Genomic DNA, 16,065 nt, shown 5'->3' on the forward strand with positions numbered 1-16,065 from the left:
ACTCGACGTAAATAAGTGTTATGTAGTAAAGGAGCATAATGTATGTAGAGTTCAAGGAGGGTATAGCCACTATATTCTCAAATATTCATCCAACCCATCCCGAAGCCTACATTATAACCTGTGAAAAGTCCTTATTTATCTACAGTCAAATATTCCTGAGATAGCATCAAAGTTAAAATAAGGGCAAGCATAAGGATTGATACTTGTAGCATGTAGCTTTCGTTCCGAGTGCTAGAGTGTTTTCATTGCATCCCCTGTACATATGTGTGAGTGGGGATTTTCTTTGTTGTGAGCGCGCATGAATTGTAAGATTTAGCAGAAGTTTGGTTCTTGAAATAGAATACAAGTGCACTTAGCTGTGAATAGCATTTTGCCATTTCGGTTGAGGCTCTAAGGTCACGAGTTGATTAGTCGAATGGTTAAGTGATAAGTTGTCCTCCAGGAAGGATAAATAAAAGAAGTTACATGCTTGTTAGCTGTCAGTCAAAACCATCTACAGTCATTACTGTTGTCACACCCGTTTTTTGCAAACCTCACTAACCCTATTAAAATAAAAAAAGGAATTGTAAAGCTCAAAAAGGTTTTCCAATTAGAAAGTGACAAAATATTTGTTTTAAAAGGGAATAACTCAGAGTCGCCACCTGACATTGGTTTTGGTGTGCCCTGTCACCGTTTTTTTAAAAAAAATATGATTTTTCTTTCAAAACACTTTGGACTCCGAACTAAGTCGGCACCAGAGATTCGGGTAAGGGGGTTCATTTCACTCGGGGAGAAGGTGTTATGCACTCCCCAAGTCCCGTAACTAGTACGGTTGCATACTTGATCTAGTCGGCTTTTAAAATATTCAACTTGATATAAAATAACAGAAAAGCAAAATAAACACACACGAGGCTCGAGGTCATCCCTACCTAATAAAAGAAAAGCGAAAATAAAAATAAATTTTCATGGTCGGATCTTTATGGTTTTAGTACTTCATTTGACAAAAATACTGTTCTCATTATTGGCTTCAAAGAACTAAATGTTGACTCAACTTAGGCATGAAGTGAGATTACCTTTCAAGAGTAGCTTAGCAACAGAGTCCATGGATTTCAACGATGATAAAGACATTTCCAAACCAGCACATAAATTTATTTTTACCTAATATCCTAGAAAGAGACAACAACCCCCTTAAACATCTATCCATCTACCAAAGATGCGAAATACACCGGATATGCTGTTAATTTACTAAAAGTGGTCCATGTATTAAATCAGATTCAAACAAATTCCCAGAAGAAACCAAGAAGAAACAAGTAGCCACACTCACATGAAACAGCCAATTAATAGTCACTAGCTATCACCATTTACTTAATCCATTCTTAAAGGTTCTCTTGAAGCAATATTTCATGACAATTCAGAATAAAATGAGGAATGAAAACAGAACTGCTAAAGCCAAATCCTCCTTAATATTGGTAAAAGAATCGTCAGACACAAAATTTCGACTCCAACCGAAATCACGACAAAAAAGCACAAAAACCTCGAGCAAAACCTCGAAGGTTGCAATCGACAAACAACGATCAACTCAAATCCAACTTGACTCCATCAAACTCCATAGTATTGAAATGAAAATCTAGTGACAGAAAGAAGCAACAGAAATATTTCGATTTTTGTTCTGATTTTTTTGAAAATGAAAATAAGAAAACAGAAGAAACGAAAAAAAAGGAAAGAAGATCTCTGAAGCTCAAAATTAAACCCTAGTTTTTTCACTCTATTTCTCTCCTCGGTCAAGACTAAAAGAAAACCCCAAAATATACTCCATCTCGAAACTTCTGTTCTTTTGCTCCAAGAAACAACCTAAGCCCATAGATCTCTTTCAGGTGGTCGGATTTTTCACAAATGGATGGCTAGGATCAAAATCCTTAATCCTAAGGCTCCCATTAACCTCAAATCCGTCCAAGAAAAAGGGAAAACATGTGATAAAGGTGACGTGGAAGGAGGGGACCAGCGAGGGGGGACCATGTAATGATTGGAGGAGTTTTCCAGCGGGCTAGGATGGTCGCGCGGTGGCAGAAGGGCGGAGAAGGAGGGGCGTCGTTTGGGTTAGTCTCTTTTAGGTTTAGGGTTTGGAAAGAATAAGGTTTTATATGGATATGGGAGTTAATTGGGTTCGTTGGATCAAAGTTAGTGAGTGGCTAGGATTTAGAGAGGGGCTTGGGGCGGGTCACGGGTTAAGTGAACGGGTCACTGCGGTTTGGGCTTGGGGCGTGGGACAGGGGTATTGGGTTGTTAAATTTTGGACCTAGGTTTAAATTGGGCTTTGAAATTCTACTAATTTAGGCTAAGAAAATCTGAAAATTTAATTTACTTCTAAAGTAATGTAAAATACCTATATATAAAAAATATAAAATAACTCTTAATTAATTTTAATAAACTATTATATTAAAATAAAACTAAAAACCAAAGTGGAAACTATTTTTTGTATTTTTAAAAGATTATACTAAAAAAATAAGTTAAAAGTAATACATCTTTCTAAAAATACCTAATACCTGAATTAAATAGAAAAGATGAAATTATTTTTGTATTTTTTCAATTTTTGTGCCTTTAAAAATAGAATTAAAATTAATAATAAAGTGAAATCATATGGAAATAAGCTCAAGTAATATTCTAAAAATACTAGGACTATTAAGGGTAATTCTAATGCGTGGGTCGAAAATTACATGTCTACAGCAGCCCCTCTTTGACCAGAAGCATGAAGTGTTTCCAGACAAAGAACAACAAGACATGTTTTTGATCCGACCCTTATTTAGAGAGACAAAAACTAAAAGAAAAGAGAATGTGATCGAGCCTTGGTATCTGAGCTGCCTACATATCCTTGGCTATAAAGGAATCAGGCCACGTGTAGTTCATGAGTGAGGAGAGCGATGGAGTATACCGAGGTGGAGAGCAGATTGAGGTGTCGTCGAGGTTCCGGTTCGCGGTTCCTGCCATTACATCAAAATAACATGAAAAATCACAGCAAAAAAAAAAATACAAAATCCTATCTACTTCTTGTCTTGAATCTTCATTGAATTTCTACTTGATCTTTCAACATGAAATTGAAGAATGGACTCTGTTCTGCAGGCGGGCTCTTGATACTTCTCTGACTTGAACTTGGAAATTAAAGTTGACCCTGTTCTTCAGGTAGGCTCCTGATGCCTCTGGAATTGAAAGTAACTCTGAAATGAATTCTCTTGTTCTCCAAGTGGGCGCCTACCATTAAAGCTTGCAGTAGGTTCCCTCGCTCTCTAGGTGGGTGTCACGACCCCAAACCCGGTCGTGATGGCACCCAACAATATTGCTAGGCAAGCCATACCACAATCGTTCCAAAATTAACCGTAAACCTCAAACCGACAATCTAAAGAGATTATAATGGTTTTAGAATAATAATCCAATGTTTATAATAGAATAATACTGAGAAAAAATACGAAGTGATAAAACGCTCCCAAAGACCTGGGGTCACGAGTCTAGAGCCTCTAAACAATTTGAATAACAATATCTGAACGAAAATACTCAAGTCTGGAAATGTATATATAGATAAAACTGAAATAGGAAGAGTAGTCAGGTCCTGCGAACGTCAAGAAGCTACCTCAACAACTCTGATAAGCTCTGGGAAACAAAGACTGCTCCGCTAAGCCTCCGGTGTACCTGAATCTGCACACAAGGTGCAGGGAGTAGGGGTGAGTACTACCGACTCAGTGAGTAATAAGCATATAAAATGTCTGAAGATAAGAAATCCACGAAATGCCACAAAGCAAAGCTAAAACTAACAGTCCAACACCTAACTACAACTAACAGCAAAACAACTTCAAATATATCAGTCAAGTATAATGTAAAGATGCAATGCAATGCACATGATCGCTACGACGCGTAGCCCGATCCTTTTAACGTCGACGACGCTCACTGGGGGTGTGTACAGACTCCGGAGGGGCTCCTTTAGCCCAAGCGCAATATAATCATATCATTCGCTGCAGCGTGCAGCCCGATCCATACTCAGTCCACAATATGCATATGAGTCACGTAACAGATTCAATTAATTTCCCAATTTCCAATTTATTAAGGAGAATATACTTTAGATATTTAACTTCAGAAAAAGTGACTTAGCGTTTCATAACAGTGATTAAACACAGGACTGAGATCAATGATTATACAAAGCATGCTATCACAATGACAATCATCCTCTAAGGATGCTACAGATCGGCACAAGGCCCCAAACACGGCAATAAGCCCAGATATATTCAATACAGGGTGCGTATCAGTCGCCAATATAGAAATATTCTTGTTCGGGATGGACTAAGTCTCAATCCCCAGTCATAACCAAACCCGCACCTGCCATGGGGTGCGAGTCACGCCCTAACATAGCGTCACAATGTGATAAGCCGGGGTTTCAAACCCTCAGGCCATCATATACACCAACTACTCACCTCTAACCGGCCGTAGAATGGTCCGCAATGCCTTTTCCTTTCGTATCAACCTCCTCGCGTGTCGAATCTAGTCAAAATCACAACGAATACATAAATATGGGTTAAATAAACATAACCCAATCAAAAATACTCGAAAAGTACTAAAATTCACGAAGTTGGTAAAACCCGAGCCCTGGGCCCACTTCTTGAAAAATTCCGAAAATCACACCAACAGATTCCTCGTCTCGCCACGAGTCCGTGCATATAAAGTTTACCAAAATCGGAGCTCGTTTGAACCTCCAAATTCCATTTTTACATCACAGCTTTCCAAGCCCTAGCTTGACCCGTTTTTGATGAATTTTTTACAGTTTACATGTAATTTCTACCATAAATTCGAGTATTTAGGCCAAGGAACTTACCTCCAAGTGATTCTCAGTCAAAACCCTCGAATTTCCTTGTTTAAAGCTCTTAAGAACGTCAACAATGGAGGAAAAATATGAAAGGGTCGCGGATGAAATATTATTTTAAAACCCTTCTGTTGCCCAGCAATTTTCGCTTCTGCGTCCCGCTTTCGCTAATGCGGGACCGCTTCTGGGGCCACATTTCCGCTTAAGCGGTTTTCACTTAGAAGCCCGGACTTCGCTTAGGCGACACGAAGTCCGCTTCTGCGGTTCCTCCAAAGACCGCTTCTGCGGCAGCTTGTCCGCTTATGCGGACCCGCTGGTGCGAGCCACCTTCCGCATCTGCGGAATTTCCCTAGCCGGCCAACGACCGCTTCTGCGACCAAGTACCCGCTTCTGCGGTCCATTTCCGCAGAAGCGGAAACACCAGATGACAGCAAAATCTGACCTGCAATTACACCTCAAAACTCTCGTTTAACCACCCGAATTCACCCCGAGGCCGTCGGGACCTCAACCAAATTCACAGATATGTTCTATTACTTCATTCAAACTTGCTCGTAACATAAAAACACTATCATAAACACCAAAATCATCGAATTACCACGGATTCAAGCCTAAGTTAAACTAAAACTTCCGAAACTTGCATTTGATCTAAAACCCGACCTAAACACCTCCGAATGACCTGAAACTTTGTACGCATATCCAAAATCACCTAACGGAGCTACTGCAACTTTCAGAATTCCATTCCGACCCTCGGATCAAAATCTCACCTACCATCCGGAATTCGCCAAAATCCAACCTTACTCAATTCAAGCCTAGTTCTACATCGGAACTCCAAATTCAATTCCAATTGCGCTCCTAAGTCACAAATCATCTCCCGAAACTAGTCGAATCATCGGAAATCCATTCCGAGCCTTCTAACTCATAAGTCAATATTCGGTTGACTTTTCCAAACTAACCTTCTCGTAACGAGACTTATTGTCTCATTTCCAACCGAACTCTATCCGAATTACTTCAAATTCTCCAAACACATATAATGAAACATATAGAAGCAAAAAATGGGGAAAACGGGGCGGTAACTCCCGTAACGACGGGTCGGGTCGTTACAATGGGCGCCTGTAACTTACTAAAAACTCCGAATAGATTCCCTCTTCCTCCAGGTGGGCCCCTGTTGCTGACTTGAAACTTGAAATGGATTCCCTCATTCTCCAGGTGGGCGCTTGCGACTAACTTGAAACTTGAAATGGATTCTCTCGTTCTCCAGGTGGGCGCCTGTGACTAACTTGAAGCTTGGAATGGATTTCCTCGTTCTCTAGGTGGGTGCCTGCGACTTGCTTGACACTTGAAATGGATTCCCTCGTTCTCTAGGTGGGTGCCTGCGACTTACTTGAAACTTGAAATGAATTCCCTCGTTCTCCAGGTGGGCGGTTGCTACTTGCTTGAGAATCACAATAACCCCGCGACGTGCTTAAAACTTGAAATGAATTCCCTCATTTTTCAGGTGGGCGCCTGCAAATACAATAAAACAGACAAAACAAGGAAAGTCTACTGCCCCAGTTTGTACCAGGAACATCTGTGAGTGTTAGTTAAATCCCATTATCCAGGAGGGTCCTAAAAACTTAAAAATAAATTCCATTATCTAGGAGGGTCTTGACAACTTAAAACTAAATCCCATTATCCAGGAGGGTCCTGACAACTTAAAACCTAAATCCCATTATCCAGGAGGGTCCTGGAAACTTAAAACTAAATTCTTTAAAATTTGAAATTAAATCCCATTATCTAGGAGGGTCCTGAGAACATAAAACCTAAATCCCACTATCCAGGGGGGTCCTGACAACTTAAAACTAAATACTTGAAAGTTTGAAATTAAATCCCATTATCCAGGAGGGTCCTGAGAACTTAAAACCTAAATCCCATTATCCAGGAGGGTCCTGAACACTTGAAACTAAATCTCATTATCCAGAAGGGTCCTGAAAAGCCGAGAATGAACTTACCCATGCCATGCTCTCTTCCAAGAGGATCCTGAACAAAATTTCTTTCCCCTGAACTATGCTTTCTTCATGGGAGGGTCCCTGCAGATCGAACAAATTTTCTTGCCCCTATTTCACACAAATAAAATCTTGTTAGTTTGGTGGTTAGTTTGTGGCATCACTGCTGAGTGCCTGCTTTTGCCACTGTCATTATTCATTCTGATTAACTGCTTCGGGTGAGCAATGAATTGTTAGACCGTTGATCGAGGCTGGACCACAAACCTCTGAATGACCTGAATCTTTTACACTCACTTGTTGCATTGTATTTCATTCTGAAAGTTGCTGAATCTTTATATTTTCTCAAAATTCAAGAATCACCTTACCGCCTGAACTTTAAATCTCACCATATTGCTTATTCTAAATCATGTCACTTGTGATGTGCTTGGACGAGCTCTGTTTTGTGCAATTTAAAAGCTGATAGTAGGCTTTGGGATCCTTTCCTGCTTGTTCAACAAGGGCTAACTCGAAAGAGACTCATAAAGACAGACTCAAAGAGCACAGTGAAGTGATTTTTGGGAAAAGGAACAAAGGAAAATTTGAACACAGATGGCTATGTAAAGAAGAATGGGAAAAAGAAGACTTAACTGAGTGAAGCGGAAGGCTCCAATGATCATGACATGCATTTCGGATTGATCAGCCTGATCCGTCCAACCAATCATATTTTCCGCTCATGTCATGTCTTCATACTTCAAAACCGGTCTTTACTGATCCAATTTCTCTGTAATGTCACGAGCCTCATTCGACTTGTAGTGCCCCGAAGGGTTTTCACCAACAAGCCTCTCTTATTTGTTTATCTCTCAACTCACCATCGCCTTACGGTGCCCGTGAGGATTTTCACCAATAAGACTCTCTCATTTTAAATTTTCTCTTAGCTCACCATCGCCTTACGGTGCCCGTGAGGGTTTTCACCAATAAGAATCTCTCATTATATTCATTTTTTCTTTATGCCCATGGACAAAGTTTTACACATTATGTAAATCATACCTCTACCTCGCTTGACTTGGTATCCTCAAGGATTGATCGGAAGCTCTTTCTTTGGACCGTAATGTAGGCTTCTGGACAAGGCTAGAAAGAAAGGGCGACATGAAGGCTCGCCAATAAGTTCTTTCTTTTCTTTTTTTTCTCTTTATTTCTATCCTTTTCTTCTCTTTCTTCTTTTTCTTCCTCTTGTTTTCCAATTCTACTCCTGATTCCAAATGAGGGGTATGAAAGAAAATAAATAAGGCTCAAAAGGGGTAACAAAGGATAAAAGTGTTTGGGTGGCGGTACAAAATGCCTTCGTCATTTCAACTTCGAACATGCCAAGTACAAAATGCAATTGAAGATAAGCAAAGAACTCATACATAGTACCTCTTGACTGCATCAGAATTGATAGCCATATCTACACATTTACCTTCTATGTCTGTTAAATTCAAAGCACCTTTGGGCCACACTATTGTCACCACGAACGGCCCCTGCCAGTTTGGGACGAACTTGCCTTTAGCTTCAACCTGATGTGGAAGGATACGTTTCAGTACCAGCTGGCCCACTTCGAATTTCCGAGGATGCACCTTCTTGTTGTATGCTCTTGCCATTCTCTTCTGATACAATTGACCATGACACACTGCAGCCAATCTCTTCTCATCAATCAAACTCAACTGCTCTAGCCGGGTTTTGACCCATTCATCATCATCGATTTCGGCTTCTGCAATGATCCGAAGGGATGGAATCTCAACTTCCACAGGTATAACTGCCTTAGTTCCATATACCTGCAAATAAGGAGTTGCACCTACTGAAGTGCGTACAGTAGTGCGATAACCCAGTAAGGCAAAAGGCAACTTTTCATGCCATTGCCTAGAACCTTGCACCATCTTACGAAGTATCTTCTTTATGTTCTTATTAGAAGCCTCAACAGCTCCATTCGCCTTGGGGCAGTATGGAGTGGAGTTTCGATGCATAATCTTGAACTACTGGCATAACTCTTTCATCAAATGACTATTGAGGTTGGCAGGATTGTTTGTGATGATCAACTTGGGAATTCCGAATCGACAAATGATATTTGAATGAACAAAATCCACCACGAACTTCTTGGTCACGGACTTGAAAGTTACAGCTTCGACCCACTTGGTAAAGTAATCAATGGCCACTAGAATAAACCTATGCCCGTTTGATGCTGCCGGCTCAATTGGTCCAATGACATCCATGCCCCAAGCCACAAAATGGGCATAGTGCAGACATTGTATGCAACTCAGATGGCGGGGAATGAATCAAATCACCGTGCACCTGGCATTGATGACACTTGCGAACAAAGCTGATGCAATCTCGTTCCATGGTGAGCCAATAATAACCTGCTCGAAGTATCTTCTTTGCCAAGACATACCCATCCATGTGCGGCCCGCAAACTCCAGAATGCACTTCGGCCATGATATTTGAAGCTTCTTTAGCATCTATGCACCTCAGCAGTCCTAAATCTGGAGTCCTCTTGTACTAGATTCCTCCACTTAAGAAAAATCCGCTAGCCAGACGTCGAATGGTTCTCTTTTGATCACCTATGGAGTGTACTGGATAGACCCCCGACTTGATGTATTCCTTGATATCAAGGAACAAAGGTTCACCATCGATTTCCTCTTCAACCACATTACAATAAGCATGCTTATCACGAACTTGGTTATGCACAGGGATGACATAAGTCTTGTCCGAATGGTGTAACATTGATGCCAGAGTAGCCAAGGTGTCAGCAATCTCATTATGAATCCTTGGAATATGTCTGAATTCTACTGACCTGAACCGCTGACAAAGATCATGCAGACACTATCGATATGGTATAAGCTTCAAGTCTCGAGTCTCCCATTCTCCTTGAATCTGGTGAACCAACAAATCTGAATCCCCCAAAACCAATATCTCCTGGACTCCCATATCTACAGCTAACCTCAAACCCAGAATGCATGCTTCGTACTCCGCCATGTTGTTGGTGCAATAAAATCGAAGCTGGGTTGTTACAGGGTAGTGTTGCCTTGTTTCAGAAATTATTACAGCCCCTATTCCGACACCTTTCATGTTAGCAGCTCCATCAAAGAAGAGTTTCCAACCTAGCTTTTCATCATGGTCCACCTCGTCAACATGCATCACTTCTTCATCAGGAAAATAAGTCTTCAGTGGCTCGTATTCTTTATCCACCGGATTCTCGACCAAATGGTCGGCCAAGGCTTGGGCTTTTCATCGCGGTCTTGGTCACATAGATAATGTCAAACTCTGTGAGTAAAATCTGTCACTTTGCAATTCTTCCTGTGGGCATAGGATTCTGAAAGATGTACTTTAGAGGATCCATGCGAGAAATGAGGTAAGTAGTGTAGGACGACAGATAATAACCTTTGTGCCACCTAAGTCAGAGCGCAGCATGTCCTTTCCAGAAGGGTGTACTTAACCTCATAGGGAGTGAACTTCTAACTGAGATATTAGATTGCTTGCTCCTTCTTCCCCGTGACGTTATGTTGACCCAACACGTAGCGAAAAGAATTATCCAGGACTGTCAAATAGAGAATTAAAGGTCTCCCGGGCTCTGGTGGGACCAGCATAGGTGGGTTCGACAGGTACCTCTTGATCTTATCAAACGCTTCTTGACATTCGTCAGTCCACTTGACTGCAGCATTCTTCTTCAGCAGCTTAAAGATGGGTTCACTGATTGTCGTGAGCTGAGCAATAAACCTGTTGATGTAATTTAACCTTTCGAGCAAACTCATCACCTCAGTTTTTTTCTTTTGTGGCGGTATCTCCTGGATGGCTCTGATCTTTGACGGATCCAACTCAATACCGCATCTGCTAACCACTAATCCCAGCAATTCCCAGAGGGGACACCAAATGCACATTTTGCGCGGATAAGCTTGAGGTTGTACCTACGGAGCCTTTCGAAAAACTTCCTTAAGTCCTTAACATGGTCAGACTGCTTCTTTGACTTTATGATCATATCATCTACATAAACCTCAATCTCCTTGTGTATCATGTCATGAAATATGGTAGTCATTTCCCTCATGTAAGTTGCCCTAGCATTCTTCAAACCAAATGGCATTACCCGGTAGCAATATGTTCCCCATGGCATGATGAACGCTGTCTTTTCTGCATCTTCCTCATCCATCAAGATCTAGTGATATCCCGCGTAGCAATCCACAAAAGAGCCAATCACATGCTTGGCACAATTGTCGATCAGAATGTGAATGTTCGGCAATGGAAAATCATCCTTTGGGCTTGCCTTGTTAAGATCCCGATAATCAACACATACCCTGGTCTTACCATCCTTCTTTGGTGCTGGCACAACATTAGCTAACCAAGTGGGATATCGAGTGACCCGAATGACCTTTGCATCAAACTGCTTTGTGATTTCTTCTTTGATCTTCACACTCATGTGAGTCTTGAACTTTCTTAACTTTTGCTTGACAGGAGGGAATGTCGGATCAGTCGGCAATTTGTGAACTACCAAATCAGTACTCAAGCCCGGCATATCGTCATGTGACCATGCAAAGAAATCTTTGTACTCAAACAATGCTTTGATTATTTCTTCCTTAACTTGTGGTTCCAGATGCACACTTATCTTGGTTTCCCTAACATTATCCTGGTCTCCTAAATTGATTGCTTCAGTTTCATTCAAATTAGGCTTTGGTTTCTCTTCAAAGTGTTTTAGCTCATTACTGATTTCCTCAAATGCTGCTTCTTCATCATATTCTGTTTCATCATCATACTCTACTTCTTGGATTATTATTTTAGAATTAGATTGGCTTTTAAGACTTGGCTGAAAATTCTTCATGCATGTCATGTCATTGCAACCAGCATAAAAAGAACTGTATAAAAGAAAAACAAAACGAAACACTATTAGGAATACCTGAAAATGGGAAATTGCATTTCATTGGAAACAAAAGGATAGATGGGTTTGAACATCAAAACAAGCAAAAATCAAAATCTGGATTACAAACCTAGAATAACCCAGATAATAGAAAGGAAAACAAAGCAAACTACCAAAACTCCTTCATGGTGGGAAGGGGAGTAGCTTCCAAATTGCTAAGCTTCACATTTTGCCCAACAAACTGCACATCTGCTTTACTAGAACCTTAGCCAACTTTTACCATATTAACCTCATCGAACAGACTTTGGAACCTCTGGATCAGCTCTTCATCAACATCGACCATAGGTTTTAGTACTGATGAGGTTGGAGGTTTTTCGGCCCCTGGCTTAACAAAAGACTTAGAGATGTGTGGAATAGGCTTGGGGAGTGACCATACCTTCTGTTTCAGATTTTTAACCCTTTTCACGTCCTTCTCTATGGGCATGAATCCCAAACCAAATTTACCAAGATTTCCACTGGAGCGCACTGGATGCACAATACCTTGCAGAGATGTGCCCAGACCCTTACCCGGCACAAAACCATTCTTCAACATTTCATTTGCTACCATGACAGACACAGAGGATAACTTAGGACCTGGAATGCATTTTCCTTTGGGAATCTTCTCAACAGACACTGTTTCGAAAGTTTGATTAACCCAAGATCCCTTATCATCTTCAGCCTCAATAAACGGAACGATTGTGTCATTACCAGCTGATAAGTCCTCATCACCGTGCACCACTATCTCCTGCCTATCCTATTCGAACTTCACCATTTGATGCAGAGATGATGGGACTGCCTTGGCAGCATGTATCCAGGGCCTGTCCAATAACATATTGTAGGAGACAACCACGTCTAACACTTGGAATTCCATGGTGAACTCAACTGGCCCTATCGGCAATTCGAGCATTATATCACCAACAGAATCTTTGCCTCCCCCATCGAAGCCTCGAACACATACACTGTTCATGTGGATTATTTCGGTGCCGATCTTCAACTTTTGCAGAGTAGACAGAGGGCAAATATTTGCACTAGAGCCGTTGTCAACCAGAACCCTTGAAACAACAGAATCTTCGCACTTCACCGTGAGATAAAGAGCTCGATTGTGTTTTGTACCCTCCATAGGGAGTTCATCATCTGAGAAAGTGATCCTGTTTACTTCAAAGATCTTGCTAGCTACCCTTTCCAAGCGGTTCACTGTGATCTTATCAGGAACATGTGCCTCATTCAATATCTTCATCAGGGCCCTGTGATGTTCATCTGAATGTATCAGCAAAGACAAAAGAGAAATCTGAGTTGGTGTTTTCCTTAACTGCTCCACAATGGAATAGTCTTGTACTTTCATCTTTTTCCTCAGCCTCTTCTTCGGTAACCGATTTCTTTACTGGCATTTGACCCTCCTTGAACGGCTTGGCTTTCCTTAATTCTTCTGGGGTAAAACATCTTCCAGAACGAGTCAATCCTCCAGTTTCGTTGACTTCTTCCCCCACCTCTTTTCCTTTGTATGTCACTGTTACTTGTTTGTAATTCCACGGAACAGCCTTGGTATTAACCACTGGCAGTTGGGTCACTGGCTTAATGACAATAGGGGTAATAGGATCCCCATTCACAACTATGACAGGCTTACTTGGAACCCCTAGCACTATCACTTTTGAACTTTCTTGACTTTCCCCAATATCTTTCGAAGACCCTTTCACGACCAACAATGGTGGCTTCAAGTTGGGCAATCTCAGCTTCTCTGTCAGCTCTTCAACTATCAAGGGCGTTGCTTTGGTAGAGTCTGGAGCTTTAACTAAATTACTTTCACTGGCCCGAATCATCATGACAGACTTGGAAGACTTCTTGGGTTCCCCATCCTTGCGAACTATTTCAATCATATGCATCTCTGCATGGGATGGCAAAGGGTTTTGGTTGATGTTCGGCGTGTCTGGGCTTTGGACTACAATTTGGTTTGTATCAATGAGCTCATGGATTGCCCTTTTCAAATGCCAGCACTTCTTTATGTCATGCTCTGGAGCATCTGAGCAAAAGGCGCATATAAGGGAATAATCAAGGTTCTTTGGAGGGGGATTTTTTATCTTTGACTCGATTGGCCTCAAGACGTCCAACTGCCTTAACATTTGAAACAAACTAGCGTAAGACTCTCCGAGCGGGGTGAAAGATTGTTTCCGCTACTGTCTTTCTCTTCTATATTCCGGCCTTGGTCGAAAATTTGAATCAGTAGGGTTTTGGTAGGGTTGTGGAGGTGGATAGGTATTTTGTGGAGCTGGAGCATGCCATGCGGGTAAGGAGGGGGTTGAGCATATGACTCTGCATGGTGAACATGGTATTGAGGTGGCCTGGCTGATTATTGGGAGTTTTGCGGGAGAAAGTAATGTTGGGTGGATTATATGGAGCTTGGGTGTAGGTTTGAGGTCGGGGTCGAGGATGGGTGTACTGATGAGGTGAACCCCTCTGGCCATTCCATGGTCAGGAGACAACCATGGAGACATCATCCTTCTTCTTTTTGCCTAGCAAACTTCCAGTACCACTCTGGATTGTCTGGGTGGTTGCTTTTATAGCGGAGTAGCTCATGATCTTGCTCGACTTGAGCCCCCCTTCCACCATTTCTTCCATCTTCACCACATCATTGAAAGACTTACTAATGGCTGAGATCAAATGGCCATAGTAAGTAGGCTCCAAGGCTTGAAGAATGTATTCAACCATCTTGTCTTCTTCCATCGGAGGATTGACTCGTGCAGCTTGCTCCCTCCATCGGAACCCATATTCTGTAAAGCTTTCACTGGTTTTTTTTCACCTTGGTCAGAGATAGGCGGTCTGGAACAATGTCTATATTGTACTGAATGTGTCGGGCGAAGGCCTGAGCCATATTGTCCCATGTGTGCCACCTACTGGTATCCTGGCGGGTGTACCATTCTAAAGCTGCCGTACTCAGACTCTGCTGAAGTATGCCATCAGTAATTCGTCGTTTCCCCCGGCGCCTCTAATTTTACTGCAGTAACCTCTCATATGAGCTACAGGATCTCCATGTCCGTCATACAAGTCAAACTTGGGCATCTTGAACCCGGCAGGCAGTTGGACATTGGGGAACAAACATAAATCCTTATAAGCCACACTCACCTGGTTTCCTAACCCTTGCATATTTCTCAATGATTGCTCCAGACTCTTTACCTTCCTAAACATCTCCTCTTGCTCTACGTTCTTGGGTGGTTTGTCAATTTCAACATAAGGCTCAAAGTGGGGAGTGTAGGAGTAAGGATCTGGGACTTTGAAGGTGGGCTCTGGGGCATAGTATTGGGTATCTGGAGGGGGGAATGTGGGCTCACTAGAGCATCAATGGAGGGTAGCTTGTGGAGGGGGTACAAAAATAGGAGCAGATCATGACGCAGGGTATGAGGTTGGTTTGGCTGGTGGAGCATGAAAATTTTGGGCCGAAGTGCCAGGGTAATTATGGTAAGGGGTGAAGCCTGGTGCGTGTTATGGGGAAAAATCAACGGTATTTGGCATCTGGGCTTGGGACAGTGGTGGAATGGAAGCAGGGTTTTCTTCGCAGTTGGTAGGGAATGAAGGTGGAGGGTGTCCCTTAATCCAGGCATGATACATCTCCGCCAACTGATGCCTCAGCCTTCGGACTTCCTCTTTCAGTTCCGACTCCGATTCAACAATTTCCCTTGGTAGGTCTACAGCTCCTGTGTCTGTTTCTTTACTAGTTATGACTATCTGGCGCATAGACCTGGTGTTGTATGGATGACTTGCCAGGATGCCAACAAACTAACCACCTTCCTTAAATTGGAATAAACATAACAGAGGAAAATAACACAAAACCACCATGTTAGCGTTAGCGCATTTATCAGATAATGTTATCACATTCCGTGCAATACACCTAGCAACAATTAGCGGTTCTAAAAATGGCTTTGAGGGTCGTAGGGTCATATGGCATCATCCCAATTTGCTCATTTCAATTCTTGCTTCTCTTTCTTTTCTAGCACCTCTTATCATTTTCTCCCTACTCTTTTTGGCTTATCACTCTCTTCTTTTCTTCTCTCTTATTATTTTTTTTTCAAAAGAAATGATTCGACTGAACCCGATGTATGTTGCCTACATATCATGTCCCTCATGAATCAGATCATGCGTAGTTCTGGAATAATAATGGACAAAATAAACTAAAACAAAATCTTTTTGGATTTTTCATTTATAACTTTTCGATATTAAAGTACAATGGGAAGTACGATAATGAAAGACCCGACAGACTCAACTACACTACGGCAGACCCTGACACTACCATCACTACTACTTAGACAGGGCTAGAAAATAAAAGATGACATAAACAGACTCAAAACATGTGAATAATAACAGAAATCCTCCTCAAG

Source organism: Nicotiana attenuata, chromosome 8, assembly GCF_001879085.1.
Source record: "Nicotiana attenuata strain UT chromosome 8, NIATTr2, whole genome shotgun sequence".
Lineage (NCBI taxonomy): Eukaryota > Viridiplantae > Streptophyta > Magnoliopsida > Solanales > Solanaceae > Nicotiana > Nicotiana attenuata.